The sequence below is a fragment of the Myodes glareolus genome, chromosome X (assembly GCF_982192425.1).
Source record: "Myodes glareolus chromosome X, mMyoGla1.1, whole genome shotgun sequence".
Classification (NCBI taxonomy): Eukaryota; Metazoa; Chordata; class Mammalia; order Rodentia; family Cricetidae; genus Myodes; species Myodes glareolus.
This window is the reverse complement of record NC_142053.1, coordinates 15,309,368-15,324,460: the sequence shown is the minus strand read 5'-3', so window position 1 is coordinate 15,324,460 and position 15,093 is coordinate 15,309,368. Positions and strand designations below refer to the sequence as shown.

Below are 15,093 nucleotides of genomic sequence, written 5' to 3'. Positions count from 1 at the left end.
ATCCACTTACCTCTGCTTCTCAAGTGCTTAGATTAAAGGTGCGCCATCACCATGCCTCGCTACCTCCCTTTTCTGATTTCCACCTTCCCATCTTTGTGCACCAATGTTATCATACTTCCTCTGCATTATCAGGTTCTACTTTATCCCCATTGTTCCTTACCTTAAATATGTTTAAACACTTCTTTTAAAAAAATTCATTGACAAAATATCTGCCTTCTAGTCTATTCTTCCTTGTACCAGGACCAGTATGAAGGGACAGCCTTAAGGATAGAGATTATTTTGTTTTGTTCATTGGTATACCACAATTACCTAGAGCAGTGCCAGACATACTGTAGGAACTCAACGAATACAGAAATGACAATCCGCCTCAAAAAAAGATGCTTTCAGAATTTCCTCATGCTTTTCTTCAACCATCTTTCTCTGTAAGCTGGTTAGTATTTGGCCCTATATTCTCACAATACAAACTTGCCAAACCCAATGGAAATTTACAGTTTAAAATTTTCTTCTGATTTTGTTTTTCTGTTTTACAGAACTCTACAAACAAATCCATAGCTTTATGCATGCTAGATAAATACTCTATACTGTTTCAACCCTAGCTATAGTTTCCAGTCTTTAACTTCTCTCTAGTACTACTATTAGCATCCATATAGTCTGTTTTACCCTTTGTTTCTGAAATACCACATCCTTTTGAGCAATCATCTTCATTTTTCCTTTCTGGATCTCCTCCTGCCTGCATAGTAAATGCTACTATTTTGCTCACTTCTCTATCTTTCACTAATCTACATATTCTTTCTGAGGAAGCAAATCCTTCCATGTGGCCTTTGTTACCCATTCATTCACTAACCACACTGGACTTGTATACATCCATCCTCAGATTTTTCTTCTAAGCTCTGTGTATGATTAAAATATGCCAAATATTATTGATATCTGAAGTTTATGCTCAAAAGCACATTTTGAAGTTCTTAGCATATATTTCATTTAATTCTCAAAACCAGCTGATACAGAAGATTTTTAACAGTATTATCCTCACTATACATGTGAAGAAGCCAGGGTACAGCAAGAAAAGCAAGTTGCCAAAGGATACACAGTTAACTAAAAAAATTGTAGAACCATTATATAATGATTTAAGTACTCCTTCAAACTGCTTTATTGATATGCCACTAATACACTCATAGGATCTGTTCATTTATCACAAAATATTCACAGCATTATGCAACTATTATCACAATGCAATTTTAGAAAGTTGTCATTACTCTCAAGAAATGCAGCACCTTTTTGCAATCACTTATATATTTAAAACTTTTAAACTCTGATTTCAGAAATTGAAATATTAATTTATTGTAGCATTACTCTTAATAGCTAAGATATTGAGTTAGTCCAGGTAATCCTTAACAGATGAATGTATGTGTAGCATGAACACACATACACACAACACTAAACTGCTATCAGCCAAAAAATGAAATTTTATTTTTTACTGAATTGAATTGAAAGACAAAATGGTAACTGAAATAAGCTAGACACAGACAAGTACATTTTCACTTACATATGCAATCTTTTAATTAGCTAACTTGAAAGTAGAATGTCCATTAGTAGAAATGGAGAAAGTGGTAGGGTTGAATGTGATTAGTGACATGCATGATTATATATATCACATATATAGTATTATTGGTTAGATGCGATTAGCGATATATATGGAAATATCACACTGATCTCTATTAGTATGTAGAATAAGATAAGAGAATATCAATGATCCTTAACACATCTAAAGCAATACTGTTGTAAAAATTAATGTACATATACATTAATATACAGTTTTACAACTACTAATTTATGAATTGGATATAATTTATATATAGCTTTATCATCTTGTAAATGCTGTCAAATTTCTTGCACCTTTGAAGCTAAGTTTTGTGGGGTTTTTATTTTGTAACATTTTGCCAATTTTTCAGCAGTAGGAAAACATGGGGCTGGAGAGATATCTCAGTAGCAAGAACATTTCTTTCCCTTCCAGAAGATCTGGAATAGACCGCCAGCTCTCACATGGCGACTCCCTTTCTGTTTATTTAAAATATACTTTAGAGTTCAATTTGATCTTTCTATAACTCCCTGTCCTCTGGGACTGTGTGATATACCTGTAATATGCTTTATATTATAATAAGCAAAAAAAAAACCTGTTCCATTTATTAGAGTTTAGAGACATATGATGGAGCATTATCTGTCTTTATTTGTATGGGTATACCCATGATGGACATAACTTCTAGACCATGTATGATTACCAAATCAGCCTTTTCTGAACTCAAAGCAGTTACTTATTGAAAACCTGAATAGATATCAATGGTGTGGTGTACATATTTTAGTTTTCCAAATTCTATAAAATGAAACACATCTATCTGCCAGATTTTATTCCTTTGAATGCCCATTGGTTTACTTCCTGCAGATAGTGGTATTTGGTTGAATAAAGAACAAGTAGGAAGCTGGTGGGTGTGGTATACACCTTTAATCCCATCACTCAATGCAGAGGCAGGGGGAACCCCGTCTTGAGAACAACAACAAAAAAAAAAGAGTAAGAACAAGAAGGATATTTCCTTATAATTTCCTTGGCTCGTTGAAACATGATGGTCTTTTTTTTAAATCTCTGCTATTGAAATAATGTTTTTTACGAAGTTCTAAAGCCTTCAGCTCATTTCCAATCAATAATTGATTGATTTCTGTATTACTATGTGCTACAAAACCTAGCAGACTCATATGGATTTAGATTATGTTTTATATATATATATATATGTGTGTGTGTGTGTGTGTGTGTATGATGATTCTTAATCCTGTTTGTATCTTGTAACTGGATAAATAATAAAGTCAATTATGTATCATCTGGTATAAACTCAGCAGTTTCAATATGCAAAACAACTCTTTCTGCATATTGCAAATTGGTAATTATGTTGAAAGGTTCTTTAAAATCCCTTAGTACCATGAGAATAGCATATAATTCTGACTTTTGGACAGAATCATGAGAGTTTCGAACTACTTTACCTAAATTTTCTGATTTGTAACCTGCCTTTCCTGATTTATCTTGATCAGTATAGAATGTAGGGGCTCCATTTATTGGTGTGTTCTGTACAATGAGAAGAAGAATCCAATTAGTTCTCTTTATAAGTCAAATTCTCTTGCTTTTGGGATAGCTGTTCTTAATCTCCCCCAAAACATTACAACAAGCTCTTTGCTTGTTCACATTCTTCCCATAATCTGTCCATTTCTTCATTATTAGAAGATACTATAATTTCTGCTGGGTCTATTCTGCTAATTGATGAAGTCTCAATTTTCTGTTTAGAATTAACTCAGAGACATTTTCCACATAAGTTTTTGTGAAGAAAAGAGAGAGAAAAAAAGGAAGGAAGGAAGGAAGGAAGGAAGGAAGGAAGGAAGGAAGGAAGGAAGGAAGGAAGGAAAGAAGGAAAAGAAAGACAAATAAGAATTCATACTGGGGCTGGAGAAATTGTTCACTTTCTTAAAAGCACTGGCTGCTTTTCCTTGGAACCTGCGCCCACATGGCAGCTTACAATTCCAGTTCCAGGGGACATTGACACCATTTTATGGCCTACAGAGGGACTGTATACATGTGGTACATAAACATACATGAAGGCAAACACCTACATACTTAAAAATAAATCAGCAAAATAACTATTTTATAATTAATCATGTGTATCTGAGTTAGTGTGTGAGTGAAGGTGCACAAGGATGCCAGATGACGGCACTGGGTTCCTGGGAGCACGAGTTACAGGAGACTATAAACTGCCTGATATGGGTGCTGGGGTGCAACTCCACCCTCCAAGGGCAGCTAAGTGCTCTTAGCTGCTGAGCTGTCTCCCCAGCCTCCTAATCACTTAATTTTATATTTGTTTCTTTGAGACAGAGTTCCTATTATGTAACCCAGTTTGACCTGGAACTCAATATATAGACGAGGGTTACACTAACCTGGCACAGGTCCACCTGCCTCAGCTTCAGGGGTGCTGGGATTAAAGCCATGTGCCACTATGTCTGTCTAATCAAATAATTTTAAGAACATGCAAATTCTACTAAAAAAGTCTATGAATTCTGTTACAACATTCAGGGCATGATTGCAAATTAGTATTTTTATCTAAACATTAATCAGAAAACTATTGGCTGTGGAGAATAATATTATACTCTCAAAGAAAAAATAGATTCTCTTAGTTGATAGCTTCTGGTGAAGGGAAAACCCTTTTTAAGAGTATGGGACCTGGTATGATGACCACATTCTATTGGATGGTGGTCTCATACTCATGAGCATGTGGGTAGCACAATGGAATTCTATAGATAATTAATAGAAGAAAGAAGGATGGAAGAGGAGAAGACATGAGGAGGAGGAGGGGGAGGAAGGGAAGGAAGACAAAGGGGAAAAAGAGGAAGAGGAGAAAGAGGAAGAAGAGGAAGATGAGGATGAGGAAGGTAAGGAGGAGGAAGAAGAAATGACATTGAAAGGAGCTGGGGAGGTAGATCTGGGAGGAGTTGGGGAAGGAATGGGAGTTGAATATAACCAACTACATTGTATGCATGCATGAAATTCTCAAGGGATAATGTATGTGTGTGCTCTTGTGTGTACAGACTTCCTCCAGAGACAAATTTCCAGGATTTAGGAGAAAGGAATGCAGATTTACTGTTTAATGGATACAAAGTTCATTTTGCAAGGTAAAAACATTTCTAGTACTAAATGGTGGTGATAGTTAAATAGTATGAATGAACTTGCTGCCACAGAACTATGTCATCAGAAGTGATTAAGATGATAAATTTTATTATGTCAAATTTAGCAGAATTTAAAGTAATTTTTAGTTTGAGCATTGTAGTATACATCTATAATCCCAGTACATCAAAGGTGGAAGTGGGAGGATCAGAAGGCTGAAAGTTGAGTTACACAGCAAACTAGATAGAGGCCACCCTGAGCTCCATAAGACCCTTCTCAAAAAATATAAAAAGATGAGTAAGTAAATAAATAAAAACAAAACTAAAAGGTAAATTGCCAATACATAAAAAGACATTTATGTTTTAAGATTTATTTTCATTTATGTATATGTCTCTTATTTTCATTTTTACTTATGTATATGTATATATGCCATGTGTGTCCAGGTACCCATGGAGGTAAGAAAGTGTTAGATACCCTAGAGCTGGAGTTACAGCTGGTTGTGAGCCATCTGACATAGATGCTGGGAATTAAAACTGATCTCTCCTGCCCTTCTGAAACAGGAGTTAAAAGCTAGCTTGCTCCAAAGATAACGTGTGACAAAAGTCAGTCATTCCAATTCCATGCATTTATGGCTCAATAAGAATAAACTAATACTGGAGTAAATTACTCAGATAAGCTTCCTGTTGTACTCCAAAACAGTTATGTGATTTACACAAATCTCTGAATATCCTGGAGTCTCAGTTTCTTCTCTTTATATAAAAAGGACAATAACCACATCTATCTCACTGGTATTTTTCTAATAAATCAATAGGTGGACACAGGACATCACATGAACTTTAAAAAGCACTCAATAAAATTAGCACAGCCTGGCAAATGGACATGTAGAAGACTGACTACAAGATCAAGTCTACATAACCTGTAGAATGAGTTCAAGTCCAGTTTTGGAAATTTAATGTGATCTTTTTAAAATAAAAAGTAAAATGAAGGCTAGTGATATAGTGGTAGAGTACTTAGTATATTCAAGTACCTACTAGAACAAAATAAACAAATAAACCTTAGCTATTAGTATCTCCAGGAATAGGAAAAGTTGAATTTTCATAAACAAAAGGACTATATTTACTACCATTCTGGCAAAGACATGAGAGGATAAGTTAGTGTGTGCTGCTAGATGACTTCACTTTTTGCTTTATTCTACTCTAAAACTAACCAATCATAATTGGTCCTAGTTTAAAGCAAAGCTTCTCAGAGTGTGAGTGTGCATTCTGACACTGTCTGAAGGAGAATTCCCAGGGAATTTGTAGTGGTATATTATTTGTATTTTAATAAGTAAATCTTACCTGAAGACTAGAGTCAAAGCAAAAGCCAGCAGAGGTCAGGTAATGGTGACACACACACCTTTAATCCCAGGATTTGGGAGACAGAGGCAGATGGATCTCTATGATTCAAGGCACACACAAGATCAATGCAGAAACAAATCCAGATGGTGGTGGCTCACACCTTTGATCCCAGTACTTGGGAGTCACATGCCTTTAATCCTAGCACTAGAGGGAATATAAAATGGGAAAAGAGAGAGGTTTAGTTTACAATCAATCACCCAGTCTTGGTAGAGGTGAGCCTTCTCTAGTGACTTGGCTGCTTTGCGTTTCTGATTTTTAGGTTGAACCCTAATTTCTATTTCTGGGTTTTTATTATTCATGCTACATTTGGCAGCCAACATTTGGGGTACGAATTCACGAAAAATCATTTGTCTGAGGCTTTTCAGCCACCAACACAGGCCAAGACTGCACGTGGAGCTCCCATCAAAGCAGCATGTGGGGCACCAGCCTCACCGGGCTAGGCTTTCTTTACTTCCCTCTCCCCTCCCTCCCTCCCTCCCTCCCTCCCTCCCTCCCTCCCTCCCTCCCTCCGTCCCTCTCTCTCTCTCTCCACCATGGGTAGCGGGTTCTTCCTGAACCCCTTTCTCAGACTGCTGCCAAACTAAGTAGCTGCCTTGAAATATACTCAGGCTTTTACTGCTCTATGAAGCAGCAGTCAGCCTTACATCTTCATCAACATTGTTGGTACATTTGGTAAGACAATTGAGAATTCTAAAGGGGTGGGTGAAATTAGTTAAAAGAGAGTTTTTTTCCCACATTAAAAAACTGGAAAAAAACCATTATAATGGAGGAATTTTGGTCTCTGATGATGATACGCTAGACAGTTTGAAAATGGAACGAAGCAGGGAAGTGGTGACGCACATCTTTAATCCAAGCACTCAGGAGGCAGAGGCAGACAGATCTCTGTGAATTCAAGGGCAGCCTGGTCTACAGAGGGAGTTCCAGAACAGCCAGAGATACAAAGAGAAATCTTGTCTCGAAAAAAAAAGAAAAAGAAAACAGAACAATTAAATGAAAAGGTATCTAATTTAGATGGAATTTATGTAATGCCAATTGTAAACATTGCTAGCATTATGATTTTTGTCTTAATACTAAAAAAGTTGATTAATCTGAGTGATAAGATACAGGTCAACAATTGTGTGTTAGATAAATTGCAGTACAGGTCATGACAACTACAGTCTTTAGACTACTGTGCTGAGTTATCACAGAATGGATGTTCAATGAACACGATCATAATACTCACCTAAAAATACTAAGATTTTACTCTTAGTTTCCTGCTTCTACTATATAATAAAACATAAATGTCATTTATTGACCACAGTTGAAACCCTCAACACGCATTCTCTATTAAATTCTTATACCAAGCCCATGAGATAGCTGCTGTTTTATTCATCCCCATGCTACAAATGAAAGAACTAAATTCCATTCAAGAGGTAACTGGGAAACAGGACACAGACACTTTACAGGACTGATTAAAGTCTGTGTAAAAGGGGCACCTATCATTCATAAGTTCGGTCCCACTACAGTGGAACATTTCATGACAGGGGTCAAATCTCTAGTTGCTGGTAGAGTGTTTTCTTAAGCCTTATCTGCAGCATATTTATGTCCTGTATCAATACGCAGCAGTGGTAGGTATTTGATAGTGAAGATTTGGGCTTCTAGTCAACTGTCTATTCTTTTCTTCAAAAATATGCCCAACATCTGGCAGAGTCACCAAATGCCAAGACAAATGGACCTTCATTAATTCATACATTACAATCTGAATTGTCAAAATTTGTCAAATTCTATTATAAAATTAGAGTTCTCCTACACTGAATACTAAATATATATGAGCCATTAGCTAAGACTTTGAAATCTCTTTGCTCTGTGGAAATTTCCATTCTCATAGTAGTTGTTATATGAGATTTGATCATTATTATACTTTCCTTGGTAATAATAAAATTTCATTTCCATCAACTGTGCTTCCTCTCAAGAGAAGTGCCCCCCCTGCCCAAGAAATGTTCACTGTTTTCAACAATGAATCATTTTCAACTACCAGGAAGATATTTTTTCTCTCACTGTTTTAAATCATAAAATACTTTCCCTAAAAATGACAGTTTGGGGACAATATATACTTATTTAATAAGGAGAAAGAGACAAGGGAAAGAAAAGTTAAATAATTTATTCCTTTCCATGCATGACTTTGCTCAGTTCACTCTGCCTCGATTACTATCACTCTACATTTGTCTATGCCCTAAACATGCATTCCTTCACTATTTCCCAAGCAGCTATAAGATATCTGACCCTATAACAACAGGTGGTAAAGACACAAATCAATGACGCACATATTAAGGGTGATTATTGTAGCAGCATGACTGTAAACACTGAAACTTTCTTTCAAGGAAACATCTCCCAAAAGAAACGCTTAAAATGCTTCTTTCAAGGACATGTAAAGAAAAGAAGAAAAGACATTTATGGAAATCAAGTGGGGGCAGACCAAAGCCTTCCAACTACATGGTGCATAACTGATTGAGGACTCTGATCTCCAATGTCCCACCCAAAATAATCATGCTACCATTTGTGATGAAGTCACACCTAAGTAGGGAAAGGATATGATTTTTTAAAGAACTGTAGCATTATAGAGAATGGACTGGATGAGGTAGAAAATATAACAATCTACTTGCACTTTGCCTTCTAGTTTGTAATGTCCTTGAGAATGATTTGCATTTTTTCTTAATTAAACAAAAACTATTCCTTTCTAATGTTTAGAAATGTGTTGAACACAAATTAGCCTCTGTGAGGTCTAGCTAAATCTGTAAGACTGGGCCTCAAACTTACGGCTTAGTATTTTAGTTAAAATTACTCGAAAGTTTAGTTACCAGTATTTGAAAATTCTTGCTGGGACACTGGAACCATTCATTGTTCAGCCAATTGAGAACGGGTATTTACATGTTTGATGGGTTAGAAGAAGTTATTCACAATACTTCATCTCTCTTACTAACTCATTATTTTGTGAATTCCTTGAAAGATGAACAGATAATTACATTTATTTATCATAATTGTGAGGATAAAGGTAGATAACAGACATCTGTTTTTGAATATCTACAACATCAATGAGATTAAAAGTCAGAACATTTTCAAGGCTCAAAGAACTTTTCTAATAACAGAAACAAAACTACAACCAGGCCCTAGATAACAACTAATAGTCAATGATAATCAGTGGAAGAAAAGAAATCGCTTTAGAAGCTACTTTTCTCTTAATTAAAGTGGAGCCAAGTACCTGGGAAGAAGAGTCAGGAGAATGAAAAGTTCAAGGCCAATCTTGGCTACAGAGTGCGTTTCAGGTCAGGTTGGAACACATGAAAACTTATTTCAAAATAAAAACAAGAAACAGAAGCAAGACCTATTCTCAATGGATATAAAAAGGAAATAATTAAATGAAAAGGGGTGAACCACGTACCTTCAATTCAGTAAAAATAAATTTTAGGTCTTGGATTAAAGTTCAATTGGTAGAATATTTATTGAACCTGCATAAATCCCTGAATTTGAAATCTAGCATTCCTTGAACAAAGCAAGATGGCATACATTTGTAATTCAAATATTTCACAGGTAGAAGCAATAGGATCAGAAGTTCAGGGCCATTCACAGCTACTTAATGAGTTTGAGGCCAGTCTGAGATATGCTGCATCATGCTCCAAAAAAACAGTGTAAAATGAACTTTTTATGAAATAAATTTACCACTTAGGAACAAAGGGAATCAAAAGCACCAAAAGGTAAATACTACCCTAAAACAAAAACAAAAATCTGGATTATGAACAAATGTGATATTCAAAACGATAATTGTATTTACCATGACAGTAGCTTGCTTGAACCACAGTTTGAGCCACAAGCTTAACGTATTTACTAAGGTGCTATGGTAATAGAAGGACTGCACTCAAAACAGACTACTAATGCTAAACTGATCTTCAGCAACATCCAGGGATAGTGTAACATTATTTTTAAAAATCTCCAAATATTATAGTTTTTCCATATTTTCAAGTATCAAGCAGCATACATTTGATTGGAAGACTACAACTATGAAATCAAATAATGATGGTAATCAACTTCCAGAAGGCTTTGGTGTGGGCTTGGAGACAACTGTTCCCTAATGTCCCGGTCCTGTTGGTTATACAAACTTTCTTGAGCTCAATTTTTCTTTTGATTCCTACCTCCTGTGAACTGATTGAGGAAACACAAAGTTCTTGGGCTCTACTTGTGATAACCAAAATAACTTTACTGGAAAAGGGATCATTACCTCCAGTCAGCCTAAGTGGTTTGTGTTCATTAAAGCAGAGAGAGTCTCAGGAGTCATAAACAATCAGACCCACATGACTCAGGAAATAAATGTCATCTCCAGAATTCTGGATTGAAATAACCACTTCCAAACCAGTAGAAAAACCCAAAGCATTCAACTGTACTTTAAAAAGTTTCCAAACTGGGCTGAACATGGCTTTATCATGCCTTTAATCCTAGCATTCAGCAGTCACAGGCAGGCATATTTCTGTGAGTTCAAGGTCAGCTTGCTCTGCATAGTAGTGAGATCCAGGATTGATCCAAATTGATCTTTATATAAAACTGACGTTAGAGCGATAAAGGAAACCATGTTCAATTTGCTCAAGGCTATTTTGGCAAAATAGCAACAAAATCATTCTAAAAGTTTCATTTGGCAATCTTTAAAACTTAATTACTTTCAGTTGTGAAATACATTTCATTGTAGGAAAAAAACAATGTAATTACTGAATATCACTATATTGAACACATTCTGTGTGTGAAATTATTTACATGTGTTATCTACATTCCTCATAAAAACTCCATGTTGCTGGAAGTAGTGTAAAATTGTCACAAGTTCCCGGCCAGCCTGGCCTCCATAGTTAGTTCCAGGCCAGTCTGGCCAGTGATAAAAGACTCCATTTTTTTGTTCTTCTTCTTGTTTTGGTTTTTCGAGACAGGATTTCTCTGTGTAGCCTTGGCTGTCATGGAACTTACTCTGTAGACCAGGCTGACCTCTAACTCAGAGTTCTGCATGCCTATGTCTTCCCAGTACTGGGATTAAAGGTGTGTGCCAGCACTGCCCAGCAAAAACTCTGTTCTTATCAAAGAAAAAAAGAAGTTACTAGTCTATAACGCATTATTTAAACCTGGAACAGAGAGATGAGTGTGTCATAAATTTTAAGTAAATGGCAGTACTGAGAACTCAGTTAAGATATACCCAAAGTCCAGATTTAAAGTTCACAATGGAAAGTGTTTGTTCTCCCTTCCTCCTCTCAGAAATGTACAAGGTGATTTTAAAATATGGGGAATAAGTATATAAGAAAGCCCAGGCAATATTTTGTGTGGTACTGAACCAAAAACCTCACCAGTAAGTATATTCCCAGTCCAACTTAAACAATTACAAAAAAGAAAACTTGAACTACTCCTGTCAATTGACTAAAAATACTGTATAATATTCAAAGTAGTCTGGAAATTGATACATACACAAACAGTTTCTTCTTCACAAAAAATGCCAAGTTAATTCAAGAGACAAAAAGTAATTTTCTCCAACAAATAATAATTGGACAACTGAACAAAACAAAACTCAATTTTTTAAAAAAGGAACAAAACCTTAACCCATGCATAAAAATCAACTTCAAGTGGACAACACACTGAAACATGAATACAAGAGCTATAAAATTTATGCAAAGAATCTAAATATTTATATATGAACTTGGGTTGGGGAAAAATTCTTAGTACAGAAATGTCATAAACATTTTTTTAAAAACCTGAAAAAATAGTAAGCAATCCAAAACATAAAACTTCTACTTTTTGAAAAATTGTTTTTAAAAAATAAAAAGGCAAGAGCTAGCAAGATGGTTCGTTCAGTGGGTAACGGCAGCATGACTACCTGAATTCCCTCCCTGGAACTTACATTTGTATGCATAAACACATAAAGTAAGTAAATAAATAAATGTAATAAATAAAGTAAAATAATATGAAACAAGCCACAAACTGGGAAAATCAGAAAAAAAAAACAAATGCATACATGATAGACAGGTATATCTAGAAACCTAAAACTGTATTATTAAAAACAACATTCACAAGGTTAAAAAAATGCTAGCAAACACTTGCTTAAAAATGACCCAGCCAGTAAAGGTGGCGTCTGTCATCAAGGTGGACTGCCCTAGTTCCATCCCTAGGACCCACATACAGGAAGAAGAGAACCAAGTCCCACATGTGTTCCTCTGATTTATACATGTGTGCACATGCAAACCCACAATGAATAAAGTAAAATGTAATAAAATATTAGTTATTGTGGAAAATGTAGAATAAAATGAAAATGAGAAATCACTTTCCGACTATAAAATTTTCTTTCTCAGCAGGGCTGGGGAGATGGCTCAGTAGTTCAGAGCACTCGCTGCTCTTCTAGAAGACTTGGGTTTAGTTCCTAGCACCTACTGTACAGACCATAGTCATCTAAAACCTCAGTTCCAAGGGATCCAATGGCCTTTGCGCAGGCATCACCAGGCATGCTGATGGTAACATGCATACAGGCAGGCAAAACACCCATACACATAAAATAAAAATTTAAAAAATACAAATACCAATACATTCTTAAAACACAGACAATAAAAGGACATGGAACAACTAGAACCTTATATATTGCTATTAAGCACCAAAAAGGTTACGGACATTGAGAACAGTTTGGTAAATTTCTATAAAGTTAAAACCATACATAACAAAAAAAAACCTCAGCCATAGAAAACATATTTCTCTGTTTTCACCTAAGAAAAGGAAAATGCCTAAAAAAGCTAAACACGGATATTTAAGAAACTTTATGCATAACCACTAATACATAAAAATATTCCAAATGTACACCACATGGAGAAAATCTACTAGCTAATGAAAGAAAGAAAACTGGAAAAATGGGACAAGCATGATTCTCAGAAGCATTGCACTAGACTCAAAAGGCTGTACCTTGATTCCATTAATATGAAACTCCAGAAATGGAAATTAATGACACAAATAAAATTAGTGATTGTCCATTCAGTATAAATATTATCAAGAAAAAAAGAACAAATACATGCAATTAAGCAAAGGGTATAGGGCATAGGAGAATTTTTTATGCTTTGATAGTAGAAATGAAACTCATTTTGTGCACTATTTGCAAAAGACTTAAAATCAGATTAAAAAAACTAGTAGGATATCACCATAGAATCTTCATCTGGCGATGGATGGAGATAGAGACAGAGACCCACATTGAAGCGCTGGATTTAGCTCCCTGGGTCCAAATGAGGAGCAGAAGGAGGGAGAACATGAGCAAGGAAGTCAGGATCACTAGGGGTGCGTCCACCCACTGAGACAGTGTGACTGATCTAATGGGAGCTCACTAAGGCCAGCTGGACTGTAAGTGTTGGAGCATGTGATCAAAATGGATACTCTGAACGTGGCTGTCAATAAAGGCTAACTGAGAAGCCAAGGACAACGACACTGGGTTTTTATTCTACTGCATGGACTGACTTTGTGGGGGCCTGGCTTGTTTGGATGCTCACCTTTATAGACCTGTATGGAGTGGGGAGGACCTTGGACTTCCCACGGGGCAGTGAACCCTGACTGCTCTTAAGACTAGAGAGGGAGGACGAGGTGGGGAGGGGGAGGGAAAAGGAAGGCGGTGGAAATTTTTAATAAATAAATAAATTAATTAAAATTTAAAAAAAGAAAAAACTAGTAGGGCTTGGCAAAATAGGAAGAGAACTAACTACAAAGGAGTACAAAGTGACAAAAATTTTTATTATTTTATTTCAGTTGTTTACAAATTATATAATTTATAATTTGCCCAAATTCAGACAATTGCATATACCTAAAAACACTTCTCCACATGTAAACTATATTTATTAATAATCCTTAAAAAATGAGCATGACCTAAGAGATATCTGCAACCAATCAGAATTAAAAATGTTGATGTCTGATCATGAATTTGAGCCAAGAATAAGATATGGACAGCAGACAGATCTCTGATTACTAATTGATATGATTATGCAAAATGGGTCTCTGGTAAGAGGTCAATACATACATAATTTAAAACTCAAACAGCCTCATTTAGTATGTAATCAAAACAGGGCAAATGAAGATAACAAATAACCACTGTCTTTAGCAATTGCTTGAACTTATACACAACTCATTCAAAGCCATGCCAAAGACACAAGAATCTATTCAAGCACTAATTCACCTTACTTTACAAGTGTTCTGATTTAGAAGGGCAAGGGAAGAATATTTTGTTCTGTGTAATTTCTTTCTCTTGATTGAATTGCTGAAGAGCCCCAGCACTCACTCACTCACTCATCTTGTCAATAGATGCTATAAGATGGAAAAAGGTGAACGGTTGTCCAAAATCCCTGATAGGCATTTCTGACTATCAAGGCATTCAGTGACAGTCACAGCAGGTGTAACATGGGTAAGCCAGTGTGTATGATCTTGGGTTTGCAGAGTGCTGTGACAAATTAGCAAGAGTCTTTTAACTTGCACTCTGAGAGGAAAATCTAAACTGAAAAATACACTACTGAGTCTTATATTCATTTAATCATCCAATAACTCTTTACTGACGACTCACTATGAGTCAGGCTCTATGATAAGGTGAAAAAATACTGATAACCAGGTTTAGAGTCGTCTGCAATTGTCTGGCAGGTAATGGTGGGAGATGAATGACATGAGTATCAGTCAACAGGCCAGAGTACCTAATAGAACAAGAATATACAGCTGTGATATAATTCCTCATTGCATATCACTTTCCATCAGGTTTTCAGTGCCTAAGAGTTCATGAGACAGAGAAGTTTGGCATTCACTCTAGGCAGTACTAGAAATGTAGGCAGCATAGCGTAGCAAAAAAAGCTGCACAAAGTTTGGACTACAAGTAAGACTTTGGATGGATGGAGCACATCAGGTGCTTGGAGGTAAACCCAAGAGTAGTGCCTAGGAAGAAATCCCAAAGAGGCAAAATGCACATAATTAGAAAAAGACGAGACAGCAAGAATT

At 35.9% G+C, this 15,093-nt stretch overlaps 1 protein-coding gene across 1 annotated transcript in view; it reads right to left on the bottom strand.

Annotated features, from left to right (window-relative positions):
- Nucleotides 1-15,093, bottom strand: part of Atp11c (ATPase phospholipid transporting 11C (ATP11C blood group)) — a 181,357-nt gene that overhangs the window by 125,397 nt on the left and 40,867 nt on the right. The window lies entirely within an intron of this gene.